Source organism: Lissotriton vulgaris, chromosome 11 (genome assembly GCF_964263255.1).
Source record: "Lissotriton vulgaris chromosome 11, aLisVul1.2, whole genome shotgun sequence".
Taxonomy (NCBI): Eukaryota; Metazoa; Chordata; class Amphibia; order Caudata; family Salamandridae; genus Lissotriton; species Lissotriton vulgaris.
In genome coordinates this window covers 19,949,364-19,965,906 of record NC_141699.1, presented here as the reverse complement: position 1 = coordinate 19,965,906, position 16,543 = coordinate 19,949,364, and positions in this window count along the sequence as shown.

The window sequence follows — 16,543 nt, the reverse complement described above, 5'->3', positions numbered from 1 at the left end:
TCTGTGCCAGCTGTACAGCTCCTGGGTACCTGCTCCTCCCACCAGCCAACGAACAAGTTTGCGTAGCTGGGAGCGAAGCAGGTACCCATCGCCGTCCCTGATGTTTGTATGTACAGCTGGTCCTTGAAGAGGAAAATATTGTTGGTTAGGCAAAATTCTATGAACTCCATAATCATTTCATTGTGGCATGCATACTAGGGGTGGGCGGAAAATCCGTTCCGCTCACGGATTTTGCGGATTTTCGGGAAATCCGCAATCCGCGAGATTTGCGAATCTCCCGCAAAATCCGCAAATCCGCGAGCAGCGGATTTTGCTCGCACTGCTCGCACTGTTCGCGTGAGTTCGCGTGAGTTCGTGCCCCGCGAATAAGTGCAAAATTGCAGAAATACGATCTTAGCAAAACTGAAAGTAACTACTTACCAGGTTCAAAAGTTCAGGCTCATCATTAGTAGCCATTTCCTGTAGTGCTTCCTGAGGGGCCCCTCCAGAGTTCAGTTGCCAGTTGAAACTATTATGTGACCCTGCTCTGAACCTCAGAATAGTTACACATATGCCACAAAGGTCCTGAATTACAGCTAAGGGAGACAAGCAGGAGCCAGGCTGGAAGTTAAAATCCATTAATCAGCCCCTAATTCATTATTGTCAGTTGGGGCAGGGCAGGTGTTGTAACTAATTTTGCAACAATGAAAGCACTTAGCAAGTGCAAAAGATCACTAATCAGGGCGCACTAAGGAAGCAGGTGCCAGCTAAAAAAATATTCTGTGACACATTAATCAGCCCCAAATTAATTCAGGTCACTTGAGGCAGGGAAGGTGTGCTTTGCTTTGCCGAAAATAATGTACACTGGACAACCAGAGGGTGTGGTGATGAAACAGAGGGTGGCATGGGTGGGCCAGAGGGTGGCATGAGTAGGCAGAGAGTGGCAGTGGTGACAGAGAGTGGCAGTGATGAAGAAGAGTGTCCCAAACAGGCTGGACACGTAGAAACAACAAGTTCGCGAAACTTGCGACCCGACAGGTAAGTTCGCAATTTGCGAAAGTGTACAAAACCCTCGCGAACTGGCAGAAACACGGGCGAACACAAAAAAAAATCCGCAAATTCGCGGGAATTCGCGGATTTTGCGGATTGCGAATCCGCAAATCCGCAAAATTCGCGAACGCGAGATCCGCAAAATTCGCTCATGCCTAATGCATACTTCATTTGGCGTTGACCCAGAGCATGTTTAATGGCTTCAAGACCCTGCCTGTGGTCTATAGAGGTGTAAAGACTAGTAATCTCTAAAACCATTAGCAGATACCCAGAGTCCCATGTTAGTTCCTGGATCTTGGTCAAGAAGTCTTTCGTATCCCTTATATAAGATTTCAGCTTGATCACTAAGGGAAACAGGGTGTTGTCAACAAAACGTGACACGTTCTCAGTCAAGCTGCCAATGGATGATATTATTGGGCGGCCGGGGGGATTTTCCATGTTCTTATGTAGTTTGCGGAGATGGTAAAAAGTGGGTAGCATGGGGGTGTGGTTCCTTAAAAACAAGTTTTCGTCCTTCCCGAGCATGTTGTGATTGTACCATTTTTGTACTAGAGCATCCTATCTAGTGATGCTTGTTTGGTACACTGCATTCGTGCATTCCTTGTAGAAATTTCTGTCTGCAAGTTGCCTCAGGGCTTCAGTTCTATATAGGTTTCTATTCATTAGAACCACGTTGCCCCCCTTGTCCGAGGGCTTGATCACTACGGATTCATCATTGATCAGACCCTTCAGAGCTTGGCGTTGACATTCAGTAATGTTGTTCGTTGAAATTGACGGTTGCGATTTTCTGTATAATGTCAGGTCTCTTTTCATTGCCTCCGTAAAGACATCAATTGCATCCCATGGTGTTTGTGGTACAAAGGTCGATGCGGGTTTAAACAAGCTTTCTTCTCTTTCTTGCTCGACCCCTTGAAGGACAGCCCGTTGTGCAATAGTCAGGTTTTCCTGTTGTTGATCGGAATCCTGATCAAGTCGTAAGTCCTCCAATGCCTCGATAGCTGGTAGATCTTTTGCGCTTAGTATGTCCATTTCATTCACTTTAGGGCCTTTCTTAGTATTCTTTAAGTGCGGGCGCAATTTAAAGTGTTTATGGAGCTTCAGCTTTCAGGTGAATCGGAACAAGTCGATTCTTGTTTGTGTGTATTCGAGGTCATTTGTGGGACAAAAGGTGAGACCCAGACTTAGAACTTCCATTTCTGCTTCCGTCAATTGTTTTGATGTTAGATTCACTAGAGTCAGGCTGGCTTGGTCAATATTGTCATGATGATTCACATTCACTGCTTCTTGTTCGTCTGGCGGCTCGTCCATCGGGAGGTTCTTGCATTTCCTCTGCCTCCTCTTCCCGCCGCCTGCCCTCCTCGTCCTCCTCCTCTGGTTGGTGTTGCTATTGCAGTGACATCTGCATCTGCATCCACATCGGGCGGTTTGTTTTTGCCGCCCCTTAGCCAGGAGCTTTTGATTAGTTCGTACTCCTCCTGAAAAAAAAAAGATATATATATTCACTGAAAAAACCATAGGTTTCAAGACCTATATAGTTAGGAATTAGCATTTAAAAAACCTTGCAAATTCACTTAAAAAACCATAGGTTTCAGGCCTTATCTAGTTAGGAATTATCATTAAAAAAAAATTCGCAAATTTACTAAAAAAAAACATAGGTTTCAGGCCTTATATAGTTAGGAATTAGCATTTAAAAAACCATTGAAATTGCTCCGATATAGTTAGTTGTACTAACTATATTTCGCGCACCCCCAATCCACTGCTGATGATGTCACATATTACATCATTCATGACATGGTCAGTGACATCACTGATGACATCACTGATGACATCTCAAATGACATCACTGATGACATCACTGATTACATCTCATTTGACATCACTGATGACATCACTGATGATATCATTCATGTGATAATACGATGCACCTCCTCACACTCTAATATAACCTTTGATACACCCAGTGTTAATTATAGAGAGCACAAAACAAGAGTGGAAAACGCAAAAAGGGGGCAGGGTTGAGAGCCCCGACCCCCTAGCCCTTCTCAGGGGGTCCCAGAAAGACCACAAAGTGCAGAAAAAACATTTTTTTTTTAAATCGCGGCGTACACGCACGGTACGCGTACGGTACGCGTACCCCGCGATTTTCTTTTTTTCTTTTTTACCCTTGGGGGTCCTTTTGGGACCCCCTGAGAAGGGCTAGAGGGTTGGGGGGTCTCTACCCTGCCCCCTTTTCGTTTTTTCCACTCATGTTTTGGGCTCCCTTGAGCCTCAGTTCTCTTGAAAAACAAGATGGTGGCCAACACTTCCTGGTTTGGACAGTTTGGAATGTTGACAGTCAACTGCCAGCCAATCAGGAACTCGCTCGCGCACGTAAGGGTACGCGCAGGTACGCGTACAGTACGCGTACCGTACGCGTACGGTGTGCGTACAGTGAGCCCATATAGATATATAATTTGCTCAAATTCAATTTTCTCAACAACTACTGGAGGGATTTTCACCAAATATAGAAAAGGCACTACTGCATACCTGTCCCTACCATTTTGCCAAGTTTGGTGTAATTCTGTTCAGCCGTACGGGCTGTAACCGTGTCTAAAGGTCCCATAGAAAATGCCATTTGAAAAATTTCAAATTCAATTTTCTCTAGAACTACTGGAAGGATTTTCACCAAACATAGCAAAGGAACATCTGCATACCAGGCCCTAGCATTTTGTCAAGTTGGGTGTAATTCCATTCAGCCGTTCGAGCTGTAGCCTTGTCAGAATGTCCCTATGGAAATTAACATGGGGAAAACACGTTTTGGGACCCCCCTTTTTTCTCAGCCCCCACTTCACGAACCCCCCAAAACTTTCAGGGAAGGAGCGGAGTGCAGCGAGGCAAATTTAAGGAAAATTACAGGCAGATCCCTCAATCAGCGCCAAAGTTATTCCCAATAGAATGTTCAGAATTTCCTATGGTAACTAGGTCCTAACTATATATACCTACTGGCAACCGCCAGTATATTTATATATATATATAAATACTTACCATCCAAGGAAGCCATTCTTAAAGTCTCATCTTGATCTGTCTCGGTTACCAAACCATATCTGTGAAGAGAAGGAAATATAAAGAACATTTCATACAAGGTTTAAAAGGTAAAGAAAGAATCACAACAGAAATATAGTATATATATATATGTCCCTCTGATTCTTCTTCTGGTTGGATCTTTGGTGCTACATTGTGCGCGCCGGCCCGTGGCGCGCTAGAGGGACCCGTCTTGCAAAGAGGACAGAGGCAATCAGGGCACCACTGCACTCGTGCAACTTTTGTTTCCAGGTTACTGGAAGCTCTCTGTTCCGCCACACCCACATTGGGGAACAGCGCCGCTGCAGCCAGCAGCATTGTGTACCTACACAAGGGAACTGAAGGGCCACTGCGTCCATGATTCCAGGACTGCCCCGGTGTGGACACGTGTGGTTGAGGCGGCATGGGGACCCAGCGAGTGGTTCTTTGTCAGCAAGCCGAGTTTTCCACTGTTGCTGTACCGTGTTCCTAAACGATGTCCAGGTCCCACAAATTGGATACGAGGGAAGGTGAGCAGAATTCCACCCGGCATCCTATGCAAGTGGCATGCTGGGATCTGTAGTTTGCCGACGCTGCTGCAGTATCCTGAGTGACTCTGTTCCGCCCCACCAGGACAAACCACCAATGGCTGAACAAAAGGTACTACTTACAGAGCAGTGGCGCCAAAACTTTGTTTGTTTCACAGCAGGCATCTGAAGAAGTCACTTATGACGAAACGCGTCATGCCACAGCTGTTTTTTTACATTAAATCACTTACCTGGATCCCCACTGTGTCCCTCTGATTCTTCTTCTGGTTGGATCTTTGGTGCTACATTGTGCGCGCCGGCCCGTGGCGCGCTAGAGGGACCCGTCTTGCAAAGAGGACAGAGGCAATCAGGGCACCACTGCACTCGTGCAACTTTTGTTTCCAGGTTACTAGAAGCTCTCTGTTCCGCCACACCCACATTGGGGAACAGCGCCGCTGCAGCCAGCAGCATTGTGTACCTACACAAGGGAACTGAAGGGACACTGCGTCCATGATTCCAGGACTGCCCCGGTGTGGACACGTGTGGTTGAGGCGGCATGGGGACCCAGCAAGTGGTTCTTTGTCAGCAAGCCAAGTTTTCCACTGTTGCTGTACCGTGTTCCTAAACGATGTCCAGGTCCCACAAATTGGATACGAGGGAAGGTGAGCAGAATTCTACCCGGCATGCTATGCAAGTGGCATGCTGGGATCTGTAGTTTGCCGACGCTGCTGCAGTATCCTGAGTGACTCTGTTCCGCCCCACCAGGACAAACCACCAATGGCTGAAAAAAAAGGTACTACTTACAGAGCAGTGGCGCCAAAACTTTGTTTGTTTCACAGCAGGCATCTGAAGAAGTCACTTATGACGAAACGCGTCATGCCACAGCTGTTTTTTTACATTAAATCACTTCCCTGGATCCCCACTGTGTCCCTCTGATTCTTCTTCTGGTTGGATCTTTGGTGCTACATTGTGCGCGCCGGCCCGTGGCGCGCTAGAGGGACCCGTCTTGCAAAGAGGACAGAGGCAATCAGGGCACCACTGCACTCGTACAACTTTTGTTTCCAGGTTACTGGAAGCTCTCCGTTCCGCCACACCCACATTGGGGAACAGCGCCGCTGCAGCCAGCAGCATTGTGTACCTACACAAGGGAACTGAAGGGCCACTGCGTCCATGATTCCAGGACTGCCCCGGTGTGGACACGTGTGGTTGAGGCGGCATGGGGACCCAGCGAGTGGTTCTTTGTCAGCAAGCCGAGTTTTCCACTGTTGCTGTACCGTGTTCCTAAACGATGTCCAGGTCCCACAAATTGGATACGAGGGAAGGTGAGCAGAATTCCACCCGGCATGCTATGCAAGTGGCATGCTGGGATCTGTAGTTTGCCGACGCTGCTGCAGTATCCTGAGTGACTCTATTCCGCCCCACCAGGACAAACCACCAATGGCTGAACAAAAGGTACTACTTACAGAGCAGTGGCGCCAAAACTTTGTTTGTTTCACAGCAGGCATCTGAAGAAGTCACTTATGACGAAACGCGTCATGCCACAGCTGTTTTTTTACATTAAATCACTTACCTGGATCCCCACTGTGTCCCTCTGATTCTTCTTCTTCTGGTTGGATCTTTGGTGCTACATTGTGCGCGCCGGCCCGTGGCGCGCTAGAGGGACCCGTCTTGCAAAGAGGACAGAGGCAATCAGGGCACCACTGCACTCGTGCAACTTTTGTTTCCAGGTTACTGGAAGCTCTCTGTTCCGACACACCCACATTGGGGAACAGCGCCGCTGCAGCCAGCAGCATTGTGTACCTACACAAGGGAACTGAAGGGCCACTGCGTCCATGATTCCAGGACTGCCCCGGTGTGGACACGTGTGGTTGAGGCGGCATGGGGACCCAGCGAGTGGTTCTTTGTCAGCAAGCCGAGTTTTCCACTGTTGCTGTACCGTGTTCCTAAACGATGTCCAGGTCCCACAAATTGGATACGAGGGAAGGTGAGCAGAATTCCACCCGGCATGCTATGCAAGTGGCATGCTGGGATCTGTAGTTTGCCGACGCTGCTGCAGTATCCTGAGTGACTCTGTTCCGCCCCACCAGGACAAACCACCAATGGCTGAACAAAAGGTACTACTTACAGAGCAGTGGCGCCAAAACTTTGTTTGTTTCACAGCAGGCATCTGAAGAAGTCACTTATGACGAAACGCGTCATGCCACAGCTGTTTTTTTACATTAAATCACTTACCTGGATCCCCACTGTGTCCCTCTGATTCTTCTTCTGGTTGGATCTTTGGTGCTACATTGTGCGCGCCGGCCCGTGGCGCGCTAGAGGGACCCGTCTTGCAAAGAGGACAGAGGCAATCAGGGCACCACTGCACTCATGCAACTTTTGTTTCCAGGTTACTGGAAGCTCTCTGTTCCGCCACACCCACATTGGGGAACAGCGCCGCTGCAGCCAGCAGCATTGTGTACCTACACAAGGGAACTGAAGGGCCACTGCGTCCATGATTCCAGGACTGCCCCGGTGTGGACACGTGTGGTTGAGGCGGCATGGGGACCCAGCGAGTGGTTCTTTGTCAGCAAACCGAGTTTTCCACTGTTGCTGTACCGTGTTCCTAAACGATGTCCAGGTCCCACAAATTGGATACGAGGGAAGGTGAGCAGAATTCCACCCGGCATGCTATGCAAGTGGCATGCTGGGATCTGTAGTTTGCCGACGCTGCTGCAGTATCCTGAGTGACTCTGTTCCGCCCCACCAGGACAAACCACCAATGGCTGAACAAAAGGTACTACTTACAGAGCAGTGGCGCCAAAACTTTGTTTGTTTCACAGCAGGCATCTGAAGAAGTCACTTATGACGAAACGCGTCATGCCACAGCTGTTTTTTTACATTAAATCACTTACCTGGATCCCCACTGTGTCCCTCTGATTCTTCTTCTGGTTGGATCTTTGGTGCTACATTGTGCGCGCCGGCCCGTGGCGCGCTAGAGGGACCCGTCTTGCAAAGAGGACAGAGGCAATCAGGGCACCACTGCACTCATGCAACTTTTGTTTCCAGGTTACTGGAAGCTCTCTGTTCCGCCACACCCACATTGGGGAACAGCGCCGCTGCAGCCAGCAGCATTGTGTACCTACACAAGGGAACTGAAGGGCCACTGCGTCCATGATTCCAGGACTGCCCCGGTGTGGACACGTGTGGTTGAGGCGGCATGGGGACCCAGCGAGTGGTTCTTTGTCAGCAAGCCGAGTTTTCCACTGTTGCTGTACCGTGTTCCTAAACGATGTCCAGGTCCCACAAATTGGATACGAGGGAAGGTGAGCAGAATTCCACCCGGCATGCTATGCAAGTGGCATGCTGGGATCTGTAGTTTGCCGACGCTGCTGCAGTATCCTGAGTGACTCTGTTCCGCCCCACCAGGACAAACCACCAATGGCTGAACAAAAGGTACTACTTACAGAGCAGTGGCGCCAAAACTTTGTTTGTTTCACAGCAGGCATCTGAAGAAGTCACTTATGACGAAACGCGTCATGCCACAGCTGTTTTTTTACATTAAATCACTTACCTGGATCCCCACTGTGTCCCTCTGATTCTTCTTCTGGTTGGATCTTTGGTGCTATATATATATATATATATATATATATATATATATATATATATATATATATATATATATATATATATATATGTCATGTGATCAAGCCTCCTTGGAGGCGAAACTCGTCATGGCGGCAGCGCTGGCATTAACTAAATAAACCACGCTTTGCACCAGCAATTTTTGGGTCGACTCTTCGTCATTTGGCAACTTGGCAGTGTGATTCTGCGAGGTGTGACGAACTTCATGTATATATATATATATATATATATATATATATATATCGAGATAAGATTAAGACACTGACCTTAAATATTTGTACATGTCCATAGAGCTGCTTTATTGAAGAAATTAGTGGGCAGACACCTTGTAGAAAAGATACACAAGAGAACAGTTAGCCTATCTGCTAGGACAGGTAGGCCAGTTAAGTTTAGTGAACTGATTTGAAATTTCTATTTATTGTGAGGTATCTGTATTTGGAAATTGGTTTAGCTGCTCTGTTACAGGAGATATAAACAAGAAGACCAGTCCATCAGAAGAAGACCAGGCATATTTCTCTTTATTCCCAATCCTCTTTCCCCCCTCCTTGCTGTCAGGTTCTATTAGACCTTGGCATCTTGGGTAGGGGTTAGAGGAAATGTCATCTGCTCCTGCGGAAGACAGAGTTCTGGATCACAGGTACTTGACAGGTGGAGCGAAGTTGTCTGGCGGGTACGTGGAATGAGAGGCGGTGGTGCAAATATGCTGATCCTATATCATGGAGAGCTTGTTGCCCAGGAACACTGAATAAATATGGAAGAGTTGCCAAGCAACAACAAGGATAAGAATGACAGCCCTGCTGGAATCCTGATCTGCACCTAAAGGAATGCACTCTAAAGGACTGCATCTGCTGCACAACCTGGTACTACAGCACAATGATTAAGTAGTGGACAGCCTGCAAGCTCCAGAAAAACAAACCCCACCTGCATCATCTCCACCAACAAGTTATCATCCTGGGGTGTATCCAATGGACTTTTAAGGAGGTGGCCAGGTGCTTTGTGGGAATTGTAGTCCCAACATCCCAAGGACCATCTCAGAACTTCTAAACCCCTGGGTTGGTGTTATGGGCACTTCGAACCCATAAGAGCAACTTCAGGAAGAAGTTCCATAATGTTGACAATGTTTAGAGCAACCTTTGAAAAAAGCTCCATAAGGTGACCGACCTGAGTCAAGATTCAAGCCAGTGATGTTGAGCCATGATCAGGCCTCGATTTCAGGTTCCTCCTGCTGAAAGGTCTGGCGCTTGAGATTCACAGGTGATGACCGAGGGCTCGCGCTGACAAAGCCCCTGCGAATCTGGCCTGCTCTAGAGGTCCGTTCGACGTCAAGAGAAAAATCCTTCAGAAACATTTATAAGTGCGAAAGCAACATTTTGACCGAGGCCTCCTAATTTGTGTATCTGACCGGGGCTCCATCGTGATTGTCCTCAAACTTTGACTTTATCCCGGTCAAGTGTGACCAGATGTCCCAAATTGACACTATTGTTTTATAAGCACTAGAGAGTGTTTTTTTCTTTATAAAATTCATGTCTCTGTTTCCCTAAATTGGATGTTTGCCATTTTAGTATGTGTGTGTTCATAAAAATGTAACCTATGTTCATGAATTGGTTTTTATTGTGTGTTGTGTCTTACTTTTTAACATATTAGTGGTTTTAAATGGTTTACACACATGTCTCCTAAGTTATGCCTACCTGCTAGTTGCCAGCTGCTAAGGGTTGAGCAAGGGAATAATCTAGTGCGACCTTGACTAAACCTTTTATTGTGTTTATGGCTTATTACTAGTGGCACATCCCTACTTATTACTACTAATACACCTCTTTTCAACATTTTTTATATTTAAGTAAATCCTGGGGGCTGCCTGTAGGGGTTCATGGTTTATTTCATTAGGGTTGAGATTTGCAGCTTATTTTACCAATATATCTTTGGTCTGCAAACACCTTGGTGGTTGTGTGAAAAACATTACACTGACAAGCGTTCACTAAACATGGGTGCCATCTCGGAGTTAGCGCACTAGTCGATGAACACTATTGGGCATGTGCAGGCACACCTTTACATATTTAATGACATACACTGCATGACTGTGCAGTGAGCATAATCAATGGGTGTGCTCGGTAGACGTGCTATTGGCATACCCAATTCAAGCCCTTATTCTCCTCCCCTGGCTAAGTCTGTGCGATCAGCTCGGAATCCTGACTTCAGAACACTATTCTCACTTATATCTGAGGTTTTTAATTAAGCTTGGAGTGAAAGACAAATGGTTGTTCTAAAGACACCCCACAGATCCTTCAGTGACGTTAACTGAGTATTCGAAATAACACTCACTGCAAGAAGCTCCTCCCATGGAAATAAATTAAGGAATGGGATAAACTCATTCAATGGCTTACTCAATGTTTATGTAGGGGAAAGAGGATGCATTGACCAGTCAATCTCTCATGGAGAAATGGCATTTGTAATAACTGGCTCATTAGACTTGAGCATGAACTAGAGTGAAGATTGGCACAATTTATGAAAGAAAGGAATCTCACAGTTGCAATACAGAATACTTAAAACAAGATAGACTCTTCGATTCACAAAGAGACTCCCGACTCGTAAAGTAATAGTGTGTTGTTTTCGCAATTGGGGCGGAATCTGTGCGTTGCAGTTCTCAGAGCTGAGATTCCGCCACAAGTGTGGAGGTTCCGCCCTAGTGTGGAGTCCCCACCCTAGTGTGTAGACTCCACCCTGGTGTGGAGACTCCGCCCTAGTGTTGAGTCTCCACACTCATAAGTTTACAAGTCATAAGCCCATTGGTGAACAGGTCCCCTGGTGAGGTTAAAGGAAATAGAGTCTCCTATAATGAGAACAATGCAGCTGGCTGTAAGCAGTATAAGGTGCATAAGACGTGGCTATTCTTAGAAAAGTCTAGTTACATGTGTATTTCTATCCTGGAGTCTAAGAATTCAGTTATCAAATTTTTTCTCAAAGTAAGTTCATTAATTTAACCTAACCGTAACTCTGGTATGTTGTTACTCTCTCAGGACGTATTTAGGAATCTGGGTCATGTGTTTTCAGCTAAAATTAAGAAGATTTGAGAAGAATTTAAGAAGAACTAAAGTAGACAGGCGGTATTGATTAATAGTTCTTGATCAGATGTGCCTGTGGCACCAGTGCTAAACTCAATCTCTTTTCAGCAGATTGAGGAAGGATAAACCAGTGCTGCATTGTTGAAAATTAAAACAGACTCTCCTGATTAAGCATGGGCGAATTTTGCGAATCTGGCGTTCGCAAATTTGCGTATTTGCGAACTTGCAATTCGCAAAATCCGCGAATTCCCGCGAATTTTTTTTTGTGTTCGCAAGGGTTTCTACCAGTTCGCGAGGGTTTTGTACCAGTTCGCAATTGCAAACTTACTTGTCGGCTCGCAACGGTCGCGACTTTGTTGTTTCTACGTCTGGTTCATCATCACAGGTTCAATCACAGAACCCTCTGTTTCACCACTGCCACCCTCTGATTCACCCATGCCACCCTCTGATTCATCACTGTAGATTATGGGGGGGAAAAGCAAGCACACCTGCCCTGCTTCAACTGATATGAATTAATTTGGGGTTGATTAATGTGTCACTGAATTTAAACTACCTGTAATTTGCTTTCTGTTGCAGTGCAATTTTTTTTCCCAGGACCTTTGTGGCCTACTTGTAGCTATTCTATGAGCCTGCTTTGAGGGTCAAAGCAGGGTCATAGAATAGTTGCAAGTAGGCAACTGAACTCTGGAGGAAGCACTACAGGGAATGGTTACTAATGATGAGTTTGAACTTTTGCACCTGCAGACTGAGTGCTTTCAGTTTTGCAAAACTCGTTTTTCTGCAGAACAGCAACTGTAATGCCCCAAACAAACATAGGCAACTGAACTCTGGAGGGGCCCCTCAGGAAGCACTACCTGGAATGGTTACTAATGATGAGTGAACTTTTGCACCTGCTGAGTGCTTTCAGTTTTGCAAAACTTGTTTTTCTGCAGAACAGCAACTGTAATGCCCCAAACAAACTTACTTGTGAAAGTTGATTTCTAATCCAAAAGTGATCCAAAGAAAGTCAAAAAGGCCTCAAATCCAAAAAAGTGCAGGCAAATGTCAACCTGAGGAGTTATTCTGATAAAAATCATCATTTTCAGAAGGTTGATGCTGCTTGCTAGTGGATTTCTTGTGCAGAATTGCAAATGTTGTACTTTCGCGAGTGCGAGATTGTTGCTGCCCGTCGCATATACATATTCGCATTTGCGAACTCTCGCGATGCGTCGCCAAACTCCCGCGGGATCCCGCAGCAAGATCCAAAATGGCGCAGCACTCGCAAAATATAGAGAAAAACAACTCGGCAAACGCTGAATGACGGTAAGTGAACGCCACACGCCGCAATATTGTATCACCAAGCAAAAAAATCCGCTGCGTGCGAATTTGCGGATTTTCGGTAAATTCGCGAGAGTTTGCGGATTGCGAATTTACCGAAAATCCGCAAAATCCGCGAGCGGAACGGATTTTCCGCCCATGCTTACTCCTGATACTTTAATGCCTATTGCCCTTTCTTTATAAATATGCTGCTGTATTGGGCCCTTTCATAGCCAATTTTATTAATCTCTCATAAGAAACTGGTAAGGTTCTATGGATTGGAAGCAGGGGTCATTGACACCTCACTTGAAAAAGTGCAATTTGGACATATTCAATGTACAGAAGTTTACATTCTAGTTGGTCATGGCCAGAATTGCAGAAAAGTTGGTTGTTGGAGAGCTGACCACTTAATCATAAGAAGGAGTCAGGTAGAGACTTCCCTGACTCTTACTTTAGATGACTTGTGTCTGATCGAGGGCAAGGTTGCACCCTGCACGTATACTGTTGAATCCATCAGGAGCGTTAGGAACAGTTGCTCATGATACTTTGATTGAGAGTCAGACTTAGGGCCTGATTTAGAGTTCCGAGGAATCTGTCACAAACGTAAGGGATATCTAATCTGGTGTATTGTATATAATGCACTTGTAATATGGCGGACGGGATATCCATCACATTTGTAACCGAGAGTTTCATCCACTAAACTCTAAATCAAGTCCTTATTCTTTAGAGATACTCTGTTGGCTTTGTTTGTTTGCTCCACAATGCCGGTCAGCCTCTGTGAAGCCATATGTAGAGTCCATCAGGGCTCATTTCTGTCCCCCCCCCTGTTCAATATATACAAATGTTCCTTTCTAACATATATTAAATCATGTGGGTGCATTGCAGTTTCCTATGCTATTGACACCCAATTGATTTTCAGATTGGATCAAATGTTCCGGGTTCAGTAGGAACCGAGGCAGGATGTTTATTGGCAGTCCAGCCTAGGATGTCCTTCATTTCTTTTTTTTACAACTTAACTTGAGTAAGTCGGAGCTCTTGCTGGTGGGTAATCATGCAGACACATAGCATGGCAGAATGTATAACATTACAACAAAAACTATTACAACGCATACCTTTATAACACGGTTAATCCAACACAGCTTCCATTACACACATGCCATTTCAATGCATATTCCATTACAACAAAAATTACTGCTGTAGCACCGCTGGGTGCTTACCTCAGGGAAGGTGCATTGAGGGAAATGCATTTTAATGGGATGCATTGTAATGACGTGTGTTGTAATGGATCCTGCTTTGTATTGACCGCCTTTTTAAAGGCATTGTTTTGTAATACTTGCATTGCAATGGATGATGCAATGGATGTTTCCCAGCCTGGCACCATCTGGCCCAGCACCCTTGGCCAGGCTATTTCTCAATCTACAATATTCAGTTGTCTTGCCTTTCACTTTAATGTTCTCTTACCTATGGAGCTGCAGCTAAAATTGATCTCCTCATACAGTTTTTCCAATGGATGGTTATTGTAAAAATACTACCCTTCCTACCTAAGCATTTCCAGTGTCAAGTTGTAGATATGAGAATTTTGCCCACATTTGATTACTGCACCCTTACTTTATTTAAGTATCCCACAGGCGTCTCAAACAACATTGCAGAGACTTCAGACCAGAGCTGTAAAAGTGCTATTGTGGGTAAACGCGACACTGTCTCAAGCAGGTATTTACCTGCATTGGCTTCTTGTGAAGCAAGGGGTTAGATTCCAAACACTGTAGGATGTTTAGTGAAAGAGTGATGAAAGGTCCCCTCTAGTTGATAGATTTCAGCATTACATATCACACAGGAAGCTTTGCTCGAATTAACAATTAATCTTGCACTATCTCACTTCAAACAAACTAGTGCAGGGAACAAGAGTTCTGTCAGGCTTAGGACCACTGCTTTGGAATAAACTCCTGTTGGAGATTAAGGGTTTTATTTAGAATTTGGAAATGGAATGATACGTCACAAACATGGCCGAGGTCAGGACCTTCCTATTAAACTGCATTATAACTTATGGCCAAATTATATGGCAGACTGGATAGTCATCACATTTCTGCAACAATTTATTCTGCACTATATATGTGGGATGATTGCAGCTCCTCTAAAGTTTATTCGGCCATGGAGCCAAGACTGCTGCCAGTAGAAAAAGCTCAAAAAGTGTATAGAATGTAAAATAAAAACAGACAAAAGGAGAAGAAAAGAGGATTAAAAGAAGAGTATGAAGAGAAGGATGCCTTAAACATTAGGCAAATGAGAAATAAGGTCATAGAACAAGCAGAAGGAGAAAGAGTAAGTGGTAGATGAGGAAGGATGCTATACCATGCAAAGATGCATGGTCTCCCGATGAACCTCCTCTCTCTTAAAATGTCATCCAGTTTCCAAAGACAACACTGAAGTGTTAAGAACAGAAACAAACAGACATGCTATCTTAGTCTCCAGCCTCCACCATCTTCCAACCCTGACTCCTTGGGTGATGAGGATAACTCTTTCAGGAGGGTGGAGATGACCAGGATAACATCACATATTCCAACTGAACCACAGGAGTACAACTGTGATGAGGGACAGTGTTGAGCAAGACTATAAGAACCATCCTCCTTAAGGTAATACAGTCCCTTGGGATGAATATGCAGCCGCAAAGAAAATATCTACTTACACCTAATCTGACCCCTTCTTAAGATGAGGTATGTGTAAATGTAAATGTATAGGCATTTAGATAGCGCACTACTTACCCGGAGGGTCCCAAGGCGCTTCGACCGCTGCAAAACCCTTCCTGGCTTCCCTGAGAGATGGTCCCTTAATGGGTATCTCCAGAGTGAGACCAGGCATCCCCGGCAGTCTGGTGGGGCCGTTAGTGAAGATGAGGCAAGCTAATGCCCAGAGTTGCCAAGTGTGATCGCTGATCAGAGTGGGCACCGAGGCGAGAGAATTATCGAGTCCGCTGACCCTGGTCCAGAAACCTGCCGCGCCGGGAATCGAACCCTGGTCCCGGGCCGTCCTCAGCTCTCGGGTCTGCCGCCTCTAACCAGTGAGCCACACTACTTCACAGTGCTATAAAATTAATCTCTTACTCATACATTTCCAATGTAAAGTGATAATATTCAGTACCTTTGTGTTGCCTTTTGTTTTCCTCATGGTAATATCACTTTAGATCAGCAGTGTACATTAAGCACATCGAATATTTTTATCTCTACATTAAGTGGTATATTATAGGGTAGTTTTCTAGCATGCTTTCATCCAATGAAATGCAAAGTCGCAGAGCGGGTTCAAAATGGTATACCTAGAAGATTCCAACATAATCCACCACATATTAAAATCAAAAAGAGAGCATTAGACAGAACATGAAATGTATCCAACACAGCCAATGTTATCATAATGTTTGCTATTATGTTGATCATCTGCATTTGCCATCAAGAAGCTTTTTTTTTGTAATTTTTTTTTAAATTAGTTAAATATTTTTTTTAAGTCCTCATTTCACCATTGGCGTCTGCAAATGAACATTTTGAAACCCGTTTTATCCTGGGCGCCCCGGGTTGATGTTCTTGCATTCACCTGGAGCCAACCAGGCCTGCTTCTTTGTCCGAGGCGTGGTGTAATCATAGGACCTTTGAGACCTTAGACCAGCCTCATTTCTCTCCCCCACACAGTCAAAGGTTCCCAAACCTCACTATTTACATTGGGTGCCTGTTCCATTTCAAGACGCGCCATACCTAATGCTGCGCGCAGCCAGTTTTCATAACAAGGGGGGCTAGCGTCCTTCCAAAGTTTACAGATCTCTCAAAATTAAGCTAAAAAAGAAAGCCACTTGAGCCGCCAATAGTCCCCTTAAAAGGTCTGCGTCGAGACCGAATATTACTCTGACCAAATTAAGGGACACGTCAGCTTTAAAAATACCCTCCAAAGCCCTCTTTACATTAGCCCAAAAGGGGCCAAGACTAAGACATT